We start from the raw sequence: 16,552 nt of genomic DNA, 5'->3' as shown, positions 1-16,552 counted from the left end.
AAGAATAGCCGGTCTGGGGATCCGGCCTGGGGTCCTAAATAGCCTAAAGGTATACATGAAAGTTTTCTGGGAGATGTGAAAACTGAGGCTCAGAGATGATTTAAAATTTCATAGCTAGTTTAGTTGAAGAGTCAAAGGTTAAAGCTCAAAGCCAGTTCCGAATTCAGAGACACCGTTCAGAGCTCTGACCATTTGCTTTTACCTGGAAAGAGGAGCAAAGTATCAAAAGCTATACTGACGTAGGGAATGTGATAACTAACAGAAGGTGATTAGAGTGAGTGCTTGTAAAATACCTACTGATTTTCGAGGCCAGAGTATCACTGAGTAAAGGGACTGAAAGCCAAATGCAAGAAATTAAAATGCAAATAAAGCTTTGGCAGCTATAAAAGTAAAAGTAATCTTTTAATGTGGCATGAAGGAGAGGATTACTTATGACTAAAGGAGTGAAAGAGGAGACACAATTAATGGAGTTATGTTCTGGAAAAGGTGGGGTCATGGCCATTGATGGGAAGTCCCATTTCAAAAGATACTGCATTCTGAGAGAGAGAGAGAGAGAAAGACCTCATTGGCATGAACTGAGAGAGCTTCTATTGAGTGGCCTCAAACAAGAGTGGTTGGTATAGGGTTTCAGGCTTGAGGAATGTAGAAAAGATTTTGAACAATCACTGTAGGAAATCTGATAGAAAGTCACCATCAACATGTGATCAGAAAGTTGCTCAATGGCACAATATGTCTGATTAAGAAAATAGCATACATTTTATGGGTACACTTACCCAGATTTTTTAATTTATTTAGCAACATGCAATAGTCTAGGATTCTAAGGAGCTGCCTACAGGGATTAAAAGGTTATCACTGCAGAATGGGTGGTGAAGCCAGACACCAGGTAAAGGCCTGGAGCTTATTGGGCCTTAAGTCAGGCCCTGGATCCTGTAACTTGCTACCACTACATCCTTGGGAATTTTATTTCATCTCTAAGCTTCAAATTGCTAATCTGTAGACTTAAAATATTAATAGTGCCTATCCCCGTGATTTGTTATGAGAAATAAGTCTTTGCATAGCACAGTATGAATAACCAATATTAAATAATGGGAGAACTGAGAGAAGTGTATGGAAGGCCCAAACCATGAGGACAAGTGCTTGCTAAGGATGAAGATGGAATAGAAGACAAAAAAACAGGTTGTCAGAGCAGGAAATTTCAGAATCTGAAAACTTGCAGGCACAGCAGTTTTGACTGATGAAGTGTAAGGTCAAACCAGGTGATAAAATAATTATTAAAAAGGGGCCCTGGCTGGTGTAGCTCAGTGAATTGAGCGTGGGCCTATGAAGTAAAGGGTCGCTGGTTCAATTCCCAGTCAGGGCACATGCCTGGGTTGCAGGCCAGGTCCCCAGTAGGGGGCACATGAGAGGTAACCGCACATTGATGTTTCTCTCCTACTCTTTCTCCTCCCCTTCCCCTCTCTCTAAAAATAAATAAATAAAACATTTAAAAATAATAATAATAATAATTTTTAAAAAGGGAGGCCATGGAACCGGGGCATCTAAGACTTGGGGAACTATAAAGATATTCCCAGGGAAGGTAACGAGGAAGACAGAGAGGCAGGCAGGTGATGCAGAAAAATTGTTACGAATGGAAGGAAAGAATGTGTAGTTTATGGGCAACTAAGAAAAGGAATGAGAGAAAAATGGTATAACGTAACTTTAAATTTAAAAATTGCTAATACAGTGCAAAGAATATATAAAACTATCTGGGAATGAGATGTGAGAAAAGTACTGTCAAGAACTTAGAAGAGTTCTTAAGATTTTATGCTGCTTGTTTGCCACAGGTTCTTGGGTGCTAACAGAAAACATAAAAGTCCTTTATTGCATTATCTCTATATATATCTAACCTAGGTATGTATAGATATATATATATACACACACACATATATATGTATATCTTCATATACATATTTGGTTTTATAGCAATAAAAGTTGCCAGAATATTACCATTTTCTGTGTCATTTTAGGAGACCTAATTTGGGGGGAGGGGAGATATGAAAATGATGGCACCTTCACACTCTGTGGGTTGAAAATACAGGAGAGGAGCCATGAGCTTTAGAAAGACAAAGCTTTTATGACAGGTAGTTAACATGCCCACATTTTGCTCTAAGGGAGACACTTCCTCTATCTCCCAAAGCTAGTTCCTCTGCAAATATCCTTGAAAAAGTGGTCCAGAATGCAGACAGCCAGGGCCCGACTCACGAGATAGGTAGGGATGGAGGAGGCTCATGGAGAACAGTCACCTAACAAGTGTCTCTTCCTATTACAAAAAGGTGGAAAGAAAATGTTGTCAGAGAAAAAACAGGTTTCAGTTAATGCCAGGAAATAAAAATAGAGTCACCCTATTCTCACAAGATTAACGTCATTTCAATAACAAGCTCTTCTCCTGTGTTTCCTCTTTGCTAGTGTCCGAGCCTGGGGCTCATCCAGCTTCTAAGAGATTTTCCTTTCCTTGCCTCCCACACTGACCCTCACCTATAAGACTCAGCGTTTCTTGGGCTCCCTGTTTACTTATTCAATGACTATCAGGATAAAACATGCTGCTTCTAATTATAGAAAAATCGTTTTGCTGCCTGCAGCATTCTGGCATTGTTAGATGACTCCCTTCTGCTAGCTCTTCATTTGTGTATTAAATCACACCAAGCTGCATTCTTAGCCTCTTAAAAGAAACACATTTCTTGGAAACTTCCAAAAGTGGCATGGAAATTCTGTTTCTCTGAGAGTTAAGATAAAGAACTAGAACTTGTGTTTCTTCATGTAGTAACAAGCAAGACATGGTGGAAATTCAGGAAGAAAAAGCTTTGTTATAAATTTGAAAAATCACATATTGAAAGCAACCTACCAGCATCTTCTTTGATCATAAGAAATGTTCCAACCAAATCCACAGCGAGTGAATTTACTTGTAAATAATTTTACCCACGTGATGCCATAGCTTTAAAAAAACAGCATTTGTTTCTGTGTAATACTAGAAAATCCCTTAAAAAGTGAAAGTTTAGTTACAAATTCATATTTAATCTGCTTTGTGAAAAACATCTGATTATGATTTTTATGATNTATGACTAAAGGAGTGAAAGAGGAGACACAATTAATGGAGTTATGTTCTGGAAAAGGTGGGGTCATGGCCATTGATGGGAAGTCCCATTTCAAAAGATACTGCATTCTGAGAGAGAGAGAGAGAGAAAGACCTCATTGGCATGAACTGAGAGAGCTTCTATTGAGTGGCCTCAAACAAGAGTGGTTGGTATAGGGTTTCAGGCTTGAGGAATGTAGAAAAGATTTTGAACAATCACTGTAGGAAATCTGATAGAAAGTCACCATCAACATGTGATCAGAAAGTTGCTCAATGGCACAATATGTCTGATTAAGAAAATAGCATACATTTTATGGGTACACTTACCCAGATTTTTTAATTTATTTAGCAACATGCAATAGTCTAGGATTCTAAGGAGCTGCCTACAGGGATTAAAAGGTTATCACTGCAGAATGGGTGGTGAAGCCAGACACCAGGTAAAGGCCTGGAGCTTATTGGGCCTTAAGTCAGGCCCTGGATCCTGTAACTTGCTACCACTACATCCTTGGGAATTTTATTTCATCTCTAAGCTTCAAATTGCTAATCTGTAGACTTAAAATATTAATAGTGCCTATCCCCGTGATTTGTTATGAGAAATAAGTCTTTGCATAGCACAGTATGAATAACCAATATTAAATAATGGGAGAACTGAGAGAAGTGTATGGAAGGCCCAAACCATGAGGACAAGTGCTCGCTAAGGATGAAGATGGAATAGAAGACAAAAAAAGAGATTGTCAGAGCAGAAAATTTCAGAATCTGAAAACTTGCAGGCAGAGCAGTTTTGACTGATGAAGTGTAAGGTCAAACCAGGTGATAAAATAATTATTAAAAAGGGGCCCTGGCTGGTGTAGCTCAGTGGATTGAGCATGGGCCTGTGAAGCAAAGGGTCACTGGTTCAATTCCCAGTCAGGGCACATGCCTGGGTTGCAGGCCAGGTCCCCAGTAGGGAACACATGAGAGGCAGCAGCACATTGATGTTTCTCTCCCACTCTTTCTCCTTCCCTTCCCCTCTCTCAAAAAATAAATAAATAAAACATTTAAAAATAATAATAATAATAATTTTTAAAAAGGGAGGCCATGGAACTGGGGCATCTGAGACTTGGGGAACTATAAAGATATTCCCAGGGAAGGTAACAAGGAAGACAGAGAGGCAGGCAGGTGATGCAGAAAAATTGTTAAGAATGGAAGGAAAGAATGCGTAGTTTATGGGCAACTAAGAAAAGGAATGAGAGAAAAATGGTATAATGTAACTTTAAATTTAAAAATTGCTAATAGAGTGTAAAGAATATATAAAACTATCTGGGAATGAGATGTGAGAAAAGTACTGTCAAGAACTTAGAAGAGTTCTTAAGATTTTATGCTGCTTGTTTGCCACAGGTTCTTGGGCACTAACAGAAGACATAAAAGTCCTTTATTGCATTATCTATATATATCTTTCTACATAAATATGTAAAGATATATATTTACATATATAAATATGTAAATATGTAGAGATATATATAAATAAATATTTATATATAAATAAATAATAAATATGTAGATATATATATACACACACACATATATATATGTATAGCTTCATATACATATTTGGTTTTATAGCAATAAAAGTCGCCAGAATATTACCATTTTCTGTGTCATTTTGGGAGACCTAATTTGGGGGGAGGGGAGATATGAAAATGATGGCACCTTCACACTCTGTGGGTTGAAAATACAGGAGAGGAGACATGAGCTTTAGAAAGACAAAGCTTTTATGACAGGCAGTCAACATGCCCACATTTTGCTCTAAGGGAGACACTTCCTCTATCTCCCAAAGCTAGTTCCTCTGCAAATATCCTTGAAAAAGTGGTCCAGAATGCAGACAGCAAGGGCCCGACTCACGAGATAGGTAGGGATGGAGGAGGCTCACGGAGAACAGTCACCTAACAAGTGTCTCTTCCTGTTACAAAAAGGTGGAAAGAAAATGTTGTCAGAGAAAAAACAGGTTTCAGTTAATGCCAGGAAATAAAAATAGAGTCACCCTATTCTCACAAGTTTAACGTCATTTCAATAACAAGCTCTTCTCCTGTGTTTCCTCTTTGCTAGTGTCCGAGCCTGGGGCTCATCCAGCTCCTAAGAGATTTTCCTTTCCTTGCCTCCCAAACTGACCCTCGCCTATAAGACTCAGCGTTTCTTGGGCTCCCTGTTTACTTATTCAATGACTATCAGGATAAAACATGCTGCTTCTAATTATAGAAAAATCGTTTTGCTGCCTGCAGCATTCTGGCATTGTTAGATGACTCCCTTCTGCTAGCTCTTCATTTGTGTATTAAATCACACCAAGCTGCATTCGTAGCCTCTTAAAAGAAACACATTTCTTGGAAACTTCCAAAAGTGGCATGGAAATTCTGTTTCTCTGAGAGTTAAGATAAAGAACTAGAACTTGTATTTCTTCATGTAGTAACAAGCAAGACATGGTGGAAATTCAGGAAGAAAAAGCTTTGTTATAAATTTGAAAAATCACGTATTGAAAGCAACCTACCAGCATCTTCTTTGATCATAAGAAATGTTCCAACCAAATCCACAGCGAGTGAATTTACTTGTAAATAATTTTACCCACATGATGCCATAGCTTTAAAAAAACAGCATTTGTTTCTGTGTAATACTAGAAAATCCCTTAAAAAGTGAAAGTTTAGTTACAAATTCATATTTAATCTGCTTTGTGAAAAACATCTGATTATGATTTTTATGATTATTCCTAAATACTGAATGGGCCGAATATCTAAAAGAATGACCATGTTTTACTTTTCTTCTGGAATATACTATTAGCTCCTATTATCTTTCTTACCTGTTCCAGAAAGAGACTAAAAAATTTACTCTCCCTTTTTGACCAGAACAGTTTCCTTTTTCTACAAGGCAGTAATAATGGTTCCTGTTCCCAGTGCTAGTTGTCAACAAAAAATCAGAGCCTGACAGTAATTAAAGCAGGAAAAGCAGATTTTTATTTAGGACTATTCAATAGGAGAAAAGAGATTTCAATATAGAACTGAGCTCAATTCCAAAGACAACAAGGAGAAGGAAAAAGGTGGGAATTTATAGCCAAGGAGAGGAATAAAGGGATTACCTCATCAGATTCTTGCTGCAGGCAGGCCAGGGTGATCAGATATCACCTAGGGGATGGTGGGGGAGGAGGAATGTGATCCTATCCAAGAGCAATCAGATATCAAGGGCAAGGTTTCTGCCTAGAGTGACTTGACGGGATTCTTGACTCTACAAGGCTGGAAACAAAAACCCAAGAGTCCGGTAGAGACAAGCAGAGAGCTCAGAAGAGTCCAACTGAAGTTTGGTCACGAAGAGAAATTGTATCACAGGCATCCTTCTAAACACTTCACATACATTAATTTATTTAACCCTCCCAACAACCCCTTAAGGCAGTGATTTTCAACCGATGTGCTGTGGCATCCTTGCTGCTGCAAGGATGTTTGAAACACGCTACAGTGGACTCTTTAGTCAGGGGCACTGACCTCTTATCCCTTAGACTGTCGAATGACAAAATGACAACAGCCAGTGCAATAATAGCTGTCTGGTGTGAGTGAATCAAAATTATACCTATCTTTTTTGTCAGCTTGGCAAACAATATAATTTTAGTAATTAGTTTATGTGTGCCATGGGATGAAAAAAGTTGGAAATCACTGCCGTAAGGCGTATTCTGTTACATTTCCACCTTAAAGACATGGAAACCTGGGCAGAGAGGCTAAATTATTTGCCCAAGTCTCATGGCTTGTAGAAAGCAAAGCCAAGACTTGAATCCAGGCAGTGTGGTTCTAAACTGTGTATGTGTTACATGTACAGCAGTGTGGCGATTGTGAGGGGTCGGGGGGAGCTAGAAGAGGGTACGGGAGGGGCAAATGGTAATGCACAAAACACAATAAAAAATAAAGAGATGGCTTCTGGTCAAGATGGCAGCATCAGCAAACCCAGCTTGCCTTGTTGCAAAACCACATCAAAATTACAACTACATTATACAACCATCACTCAGAACTGGCAGTAATTGAGTTGAACAAGAGTCTGACAACTGTGAAATTAAAGAAACCACATTCATCCAATCTGGTAGCAGGGGGCAGAGGCATAGAACAGACAGGTGCCACAGACACATATGGTGGATAAAAATTCGAGAGAAATATCTTGGGAGCAAGGAGTCCCAGCCCTACACCGGGACCACCATCTCCTGATACCAGTGCCAGGAAGATAAGTCCCCACAATTTGTGGCTGCAAAATCCAGCAGGGATTGAGTCAGTGGAAGAAACTTCTGGAGTCCCAAGCAGTTCCCCTTAAAAAACCCACACACCAACTTACTCAGACTCACTCCCTCTGAGCTCCAGCACCAGTGTAGCAGCTTGGAAGGCACCAGTGACATACAGGGAGGGACTAAAGTGGCTGGCATTAAGGTGAGAGCGAGGGGACAGCTTTCTCCCAGACAGAGAGGCAGATAGAGCCACAGAGCCAGCAGGCAGGTGCCATATCGGAGACTCCCTCAACCTGGCTAAAACTCTTTACTGCATCCTGGAGATCCCCTGAGGCACCATTCTAACCAACTTACAGCTGTTAACCAATAGCTTTTCCACATGAATGGCTGGTCTTGGCTCATGCCTCACAACTTCCCAATTCTTTTCAAACAAGCAACAGCTGGCCTCCGTGAGCCCACCTCTTGCTAAGTTGCCCCAGGGACAGCACTAGTGGCAGCCAGCCTAGATTCACAGCTTGGTTTTGCCTGGGAATCTCCAAGCCTAGCACAAGTAGCAGGCATCTCAGATTGCTCAGGCAGGGTGCCCTAGACAAAACATATTCGGGGAGTGGGGCGTGAGTGGCCTTGGCCTGCACCACCCAGGAAACCCCAGGACCTATGCATCCTGTGGAAAGCTACAGACTATATCAGAGCACTACCACCCTGCCCCTGCACAGCTGATCCTCCACAGAGGGCAGATGTTGGTGGTTAGTGGTCATAGCCAACCCTCGTAGCTGGTTGGCCTAGGTAAATCCCTCCCATTGATCTGCCATAAGCAACCAAGGCTCAACTACAAGAGGAGATTGTACTCAGCTGACACAAAGGGTACACCTTGAGTACCCTTTGTACTAGGGGAGACTCTGCCACTGGACTCTGTATAATACCTTCTACATTAGGCCATGGTACCAAGACAGGGAGTCATGGCAACTCTACCTAATACATAGAAACAAACACAGGGAAGCTGCCAAAATGAAGAGACCAAGAAACATGGCCCAAATGAAAGAATAGAACAAAACTCCAGAAAAAGAGCTAAACAAAATGGAGATAAGAAGTCTATCAGATGCAGAGTTCAAAACACAAGTTATAAGGACGCTCAAGAAAGTTAGGACCTCAGCAGCATGAGACAGATCCAGTCAGAAACAAAGGACACACTAATTGAAATACAGAACAATATACAGGGAAACAACAGTAGAGTGAATAAAGCCAAGAATCAGATCAATGATTTGGAATATATGGGAGCAAAAAACAACCAATGAGAACAAGAAGAAAAGAGAATCCAAAAAAATTGAGGATAGCATAAGCAGCCTCTGGGACAACTTCAAGCATTCCAACATTCACATCATAGGCATGCCAAGAGAAAAAGAGAAAGAGCAAGAACTTGGAAATCTATTTGAAAAAATAATGAAAGAAAACTTCCCTAATGGACATGCAAGTCCAGCAAGCACAGAGAGTGCCAAACAAGATGGATCCAAAAACACCCACTCCAAGACACATCATAGTTTAAATGCCAAAGGTTAAAGATAAAGATATAATTCTAAAAGCAGTAAGAGAATTTAGTTGCTTACAAGGGAGCCCCCATAAGACTTTCAGCTGATTTCTCAAAAGAAGCCTTGCAGGGTAGAAGGGACTAGCAAGAAATATTCAAAGTCATGAAAAAACAGGAACCTACAGCCAAGATTGCTCTACCCAGCAAAGATATCATTTAGAATCAAAGGATAGATAAACAGATTCCCGGACAAGAATAAACTAAAGGAGTTCATTATCACCAAACAATTATTATATGAAATGTTAAAGGGGCTTATTTAAGAAAAGATCAAAACTATGAACAATAAAATATAAAAAATACATACACACATACATAAGTAAAAAAGACATTATTATCAGTACAATTTATTGAACAATTACCATGTTCCAGTCACTGAGCTAATTGCTCTGCACACTTTATCTCACTGAAATCTGAAAACAATCCTGTAAATTTGGCTTTACAAATTTGGCTAAATTTATTTAGAATAATAATTCCCACATTACAGATGAGAAAACTGAGGCTTCAAAAGGTCTATAAGTCACAGAGATACTAAGTGGCAATGGCCACATAACTAGCAGTAGCAAAGTTGGGATTTAAACCCAAGGCTTTGTTACTCCAAAGCCCATATTCCTAACTTTCTTTTTCTGATCATTTTTTCAATCAATAAATATTTGTAAAGTTTCTACTATGCAAGGCACTAGGGCTATAAAAACGCAAAACAGTGATCTTCCTTGCCTTGACAGAGCTTAGTCTATGGGAAAGTCAAGCATCCCATGTGCAGTGCAACCTAGTGTAATAATAGATAGTGAATAGGACTAGCTAGAGGGGGCTGTGAAAGAAAACTGGGGACACTTGACCCTGGTTTGGGGGAACATGGAAGACTTTTCCAGAAGTCACAGAAGGCTTCGTAAAGGAAGCAGTATCTGAGCACAGGTCTGTATCCTCAAAAAAACTAATGGAATAGTCAGGAGCTAGCCAAAAGGCCAGGTGTGGAAAATGTGTTCCAAGTTGAGGAAAGGGCAGGTGGTGCAATGACTTCAAGGCCAGAGTGAGTAGGTCAGTATGACTAGAGCACAGGGTGGAGGAACATGCCGTGATGCGCTGCACAGGCACGTGGGAAGGGGATTATGAAGAATATCGTCGGCAAGTGAAGAAATCCACAACTAGTGCTAATAGCAGCAGGGAACCACTAAAGATTTCATGCAAGAACATAACACTGTTCAATTTGTATCCCAGGAAAACCACTCAGGCTGCACCATGACCGATAGAAGGAAGGCCAAATACGAGATGGTTGCAGGAAGACGGAGAAGCAGGCAAGCGGCAGTTACAAGAGAAGTGGGTAGATTTAAAAGTGATTCCCAAAGTAACTGGAAATTTTCGGAACCTGGTCATTGGTTGGGCTGTCAGAAAAGGAATCAGAAGACAGGCAGATTTCCAGCTTGGAAATCTATTCCAAGAAATAGGCAATATAAGAAACATCAGGCTTAAGAGAGAAAATAATTCCTGTTTGAAAAATGCTGAGCTGTACATGCTCAAGAGGCACTTAGGTAGACAAGTTGTTTAAGTGGTCAGTGAGATTGGGGCTCAGGAAGTCCTTGAGATAAGAATGTGGAACCATCTTTATGCAAAGTTACGCACTAGGGCCTATGAGATCACCCGGAGAAAGGGTGTAGACCACAGGTGGCAAAAACAAGGCGGGCGGGCCGAATCCGGCCCTTCATCTGATTTCATCCGGCCCGGCACCTTGTTTCTACCCAGCAGCGGCACTGACCTCTCCCTTAACTGTTAAGGAGTAGTTGTATTTAAACAATCCTAAAATTACATTTGGCCCTTGGAAGGCAACCACGAGGCTGATGTGGCCCCTGGTGAAAATGAGTTTGACACCCCCGGTAGAGTAAGGAGAAAAGTCAGCCTGGGAGAAAGCCAATTTTTAAGCTGATGGTTTTCAGGTGAGAAGGGATTTGGGCAACTGGGTGAATTAAGAAGCCCAAATTGGCAGAACATACCTAGTCCCAAGAACATAAAGCACAGCACAGGGAATATAGTCAATAATACTATAACTATGTATGATCTCAGGCATACTAGACTTATCAGGGTGATCACTTCTTAAGTTATATGTCTAGCCATTGTGCTGTACACCTGAAACTAATATAATACTCAATGTCAATTAAATTAAAATGTGTAATTAATTTAATTTTTTGTAATCTATAAAATAAAGGTCAAAAAGGGAACATTTCAAAAGAGACTGAGAAAGACTGGCGTGAGCGGGAGGAGCAGAGCCAGGTGTGGGAGTCACAGGAAAAGAGAGTTTATGAAGGCAGGAGTGACACCATGGGCACTGCTGCTGAAAGGACAAGTGGAAGAGGACTGAGATGATGTCCACTGGGTTTACCAAACAAAATTTTGCAGCCTAGACAAGCTACCAGGAGTCCACTGCTCTTACTGTACTTTGTAAAGCATAGGAGAATTTATACTACTTTCCTGGACTTGAGTGTCAGTGAAAGCCTTTCAGAGCAACACTAGGAGATGGAAAAAAGCTTTCAGATTAAAAAACGGTTTGGAGGTTGAAGGTTGAGAGCCAAGGACACAGACAGTGCCTAGAAGCAAGCTTATGGTGTGGGGACTAATAGGAGATTGCCATGGTTTGGTTCACAGCTCTGCCACTTAGAAGGGGTGTGACCTTGATGAGTTACTTACCGTCTCTCTACCTCAGCTCATTCATCAGTAAAACACTGCATTGTGCGGGTTAAAGGAGTTAATTGGTGTACGTTTTAGATAACGCTGGGCACACTATAAGCATATTGTGCTAGTTTATAATGTTTTCTTTATTTTCTGAGGACTGTGTAAATCTTCAGAATTACAATGAAATCTTTTGAGAAAGTGGACTGCTAGCCTCAACTGAGATTAGATTCTGTCCAAGTGGCAAAAAAAAAGGCGGGGGGTGGATATGTACAGACAGGACTCGTTACACCCCTACAGGAAGCAGTAAAGTCTATGAACATAGATTAGGGGATGGAAAACTACTACCCACAACCTGGTTTAATGATAAACAAATAAAACAGCCCCCCCCCACCATCCTGTTACATAGTGTCTATGGCTGTTTTCCCACTATAATACCCGTATTGAGTAATTACAACAGAAACTATGGCCCACAAAGCCTAAAATAGTTAGTATCTGGTCCTTTCCAGGAAAAGTTGCCAACCCTTAATATAGTCAATACTTTCAGAATACTATGAAAGCACCTAGAGAAAATAAATCAATAAAGCACTTGGTGATTTGTCATTGCAGTGTCTACAAGAATTAGCTGTATGATTGGACTATGCAAAACTGAAACTGAGTTATAGTTTGAGTGCTAGAAACATAGGATCCAGAAGGGTAGAGAAAGCAGTTGACCAAGCCGTCGGGTTTGGAGCAACACTAACACGATCTAGAGCAGCAGAGTCCAAAAAAGCTGTCTGCAGTGAGGGAAGCAGTCTACATCCACAGTGCCAGAACTGAATTCTAATCATATTTAATTTTAATTAATTTAAATATAACAAGCCACCATGTGGTTAGTGGGTACAGTATTGGTTAGCACAGATGTACACAGTACTTTAGTATTTAATGTCATAGAAGTAATTGTATAATCAAAAGTACACGTTTAATTCAATAGACCTTTTTAGTGTTTTATTCTGGGCATACAAAAGTAAGATTCAAATAATACCAAGCAGGCAGATAGATGCTCACAAAACTAAAATGCATGGGTGTAAATGTCGCATTGACAGGTAGATAACAATCGAGTATCTGTTATGTGCCAGGCTTTGGGAAGAGTTCTCAACATTTACTATTTTCTTTAACTGTTCAAAAACTTCATGCAGTAAATAACCATCATCCTAAATATTGTATTTTAAAACAAAGCAAAACAAAACACTGAGCCCTAAAAAGACTGAGTAAATTTACCAGACCATAAGTGTTAACTGAACTGGAATCAGATGTAAATCCACCTGACTCCAAAACCAAGCATGTTTTCTAAATGACAGAATATGAGTAATTTGCATTGAAATACAAATGAGGGAGAAAAGTATTCTGCCTCTGAAGCATCAGAATACAGGGAAAGCCAAAAACTGCTAGGGAGGCTAAGTGATATTTGAGCTTAAGAGAAGGAGAAGGAGTTCTCCAGAAAGAACTCATGTAGACCCCAAGAAGAAAGATTCATTTGATGTGAACCCCAAGAAGGATTCATCTGCTGAGATGGACTCCCCATGGCCAACTGAGGGCCCAAACTTTTAATTGGAGCCTAGTAGCCATTTACTGACAGCAGCTTCTCCCGCACTCTGCATACCAGGAAGAATCTCAGACTTAAGTCTATGCCCTGCTTATTTAAACCCTCTGAGTCAATCAATGCTGGGAAACCTTGGTTCTGTCTTTCTACCAACAGAGTAAGTCCTACCTGGTCCAATCGAAACTGTACAATTACCTCACTGACACAATACAGACTTAAGTGAGAACCTGGGCAAGAACTCTCACTATAAAACAGGGCCTCCCCTCTGTCTGGGTGGAACTCAAGTCTCCCCGGCTACAGCTCCTTTTTGCTCTAATTAATGCTTCTAATTCTTCATCACAGTATAAAGTTCATTTTTATTTACAAAGATAAAAAGAAAAGATTGTTCAAGGCAAGGAAGAACACCATGAGGAAAATGGCATGAAGGTTGTGAGTAGACCAGAGAATCATGATCTCCAATAGGTTCATTTTGTGTTCCTTCTGTATGCTGCATACCAATTACATATATATATACACACACACATACATACATTATCCTGAGCATTATAGAAGGTAAGACAAAAGAAATAACCAAGATATGATTCCTAACCTTCACAAACATGCAACCTAATAGAGTAACAAATACACAACCAGGCAGGTCAAGTAATAGAGTTACAAATTACCCTGGGCAATCAGGGACTGAGCTTCTAAGTCATTGGGGAATGTGATAACGCCCCAGAATAACTAAGCTCTAGGTTGTATCAAGTATGAGACAGTAACAGGGATGGGAGAAAAGACAGTCAGAATGGGCAATGGAATACTAATAGAAGGAGTTTGTGAAGAATCTAGAGATATTTAGCCTGAAAAAGGTCACAGCCAAGAGCACAAGCCTTCTATCTTTTAGCATATGAAAGAATGTTGTGGAGGAAAGGGATTAAGCTTATGCTATATGACCTCAGATAGCAGAACTCAGACTAAAGGAAGAAAACTCCAGGAGGCAGATTTTGGTTCCACATACAATTTTTTTTTATTAACAGATAACAAGAGTCTGTCCTTGACTAAACTTTGGTCAGGTCCTCTGAGCTGTCTTTTTGACTAGGCTCAAAAATGCCTGGCACCGTTTTGGCAAGAATACTGCTGGGTCACTTTGGTGAAAATTTCCCACCCTTGAAATCTGATCAAATTCCTGAAGTATCTTCCTTCCCATCCTATCATCCTGGCCTGCTTTCAGTAAAAATGCTACTAAGTCCTTTCAGCTAGAATCCCCTTCATCCATAATGTTTCCTCTTAGTAACTTTCCCTCCACCCTGCTCCTTGTCCTTCTTCCATGTGGAATGGAGCGCAGCCCTATACTAAGGTCTCTCACACTATCACAATAGCTCCCGAGTAAAACTTGCCTTTACCACATTCATTGACGTCCAGATTTGGTTTTCTTGGACACCACTAGAGCAGTCAGGAAATGGCATGAGTGGCCACAGAAAAACATCACCTCTAGCATAGTTTAAGAAGAGGCTGACAAAGATGGTGATCAGACAGGTTGTCCAAAGAGGTTGCTCCAGGTTCAAAGTTGACCCTGCGACCTTGATATTCTGGGATTGTAACGTAGATATGGGATCAACATTCCAATAGTATCTCTCATAGCTCAACTGCAATCACTCTTTTGATCAGGTCTTAAAATTGACTTGGAGTTGTGCAATAATTTAGAAGTACAATTAGATGTCCATAAAGAAATTAATCCCATTCTCCAAATTTATTATCCTGATGAATCTCATTCTGTTGGTTTTCTAACTTGAATGATATTACATGCTGCAGAAAGCAGCACCCAGAATCTCTGGACTTCAAACCCATGGTTCTGATTTTTTTAGGACACTCTTAGCCCCCTAATATGAAACTATAAATTAGCCTGTAATTCCAAGTGTTCTGTAACTCAGACTCTTACTAGTCCATAATGCTGGCCTTCCCTCCCATTCCCACACTTCCCTTGCTGATTTACTTAAATATTACTAAGACCACCCAACACTCTTCGTCTCCTCTTTGTTGCTACTGGTTGATCTCAGGCTCCCTTGTCAAGCTCTTGTTAGGTCTGGCCAGTGGGAGACACTTGGGAGACACTCAGGCTCCCTTGTCAAGCTCTTGTTAGGTCTGGCCAGTGGGAGATTGGAAAACAAAAGATTGGAGGAGGGAAAGAGGGAAGAAAACAGGATCTCTCTCTCTCTCTCTCTCTCTTTCCGTCTCTCATTTTTCCTCACTTTCTCTCCCTTCCTCCCTCTCCCCCTTTCTAATTTGGGTGGTATTTGCAGCAGCAACTCATCTTTTCTGCAATTTGCCCTTACCATAGTTACTGTACCTGAATCCTGTACCACTGCCTTCTCCCTTTGTCCCTCTAGATGTAGGGTGACCAGGATGCAGGTCCTAGTTTTGCTAATCTCTGGGTCACCTCTCTGTCTCCTTGGTGTGTGAGGTAGAGGTGGGGAGGGGTAAAACATACAGAACATAATGTCCCCTTTATTCTTTAACCTATCCCATACCCTTTAAATGAGTTATTTTTTATGAAATTCTGTTAAACTACCTCCATGTTTCTATTTTTCTGGCTGACCGGACTGATATCAGCCCGTTCTCTAATTTAACAGAGGCTTATATAAACCTCTAAAATGTGGGTTTAGAAATTAAGTAGAAACCACACAAAGAAGCTGGATTAATTTAAAGAAAACCTGTTCTTTCATTTGGTCTAAATCTTAAGTGATGGCTCTTGTAGACTCCTTTCTTCCTCTTTCCCTCGCAATCTAGTTTGAGGTCCTGCTCCACAGTATAAAAGTGCCTATTGCGTCATCTTATACTTGAACACTCTTTACACCTTGAAGTGTCAGAAATTTCATTTTGGATTCTCCTATTAGACTTTAACCCAATTAAATCAATATGAACCCAGCAATAACAAAACCTATTTGGAAAATCACTCACAGGAATCCCTTTATCTCTTTTATTTTATTTTATGTCCTCGTTTTTCTTCTTCCTGCCTATTGCCTTTTTCTTGCTTCCCCCATGGAAATAAAAGAACCGATCAGAGCAACATTTAAACAGCCCACCAACATGACCTCTATCTTCCTTTGTGTCATGAGAGGGAGATGTTGCCAAGGCAACTCTGGAGGAGACGTTCTTGACTTCCTGGACGACAAGCTCCAAAGAGAACTGCTTTTCAGATCTTGTCCATTCTCAGGTCGGAGGCCTGATATTGTTTGGTATAGAATTTCTTTCTTTAATGTGAGACCCACATTTGAAGGTCAACTATTGTGAGTCGTCCGCAGGCCAGAGGCATTTGTCGAGTGGGCACTATTCATCTGCAGACCATTCTGTGCCTAGTTGTTTCCCATTTGGCTGCCGCTGTGGCCATTTTACCATTTCAGAGTCATGAGTTTT

The sequence above is a fragment of the Sturnira hondurensis genome, unplaced genomic scaffold, assembly GCF_014824575.4.
Source record: "Sturnira hondurensis isolate 20B ecotype Veracruz unplaced genomic scaffold, ASM1482457v3 Scaffold0019428, whole genome shotgun sequence".
Classification (NCBI taxonomy): Eukaryota; Metazoa; Chordata; class Mammalia; order Chiroptera; family Phyllostomidae; genus Sturnira; species Sturnira hondurensis.
Note: the sequence above shows the minus strand (reverse complement) of the source record.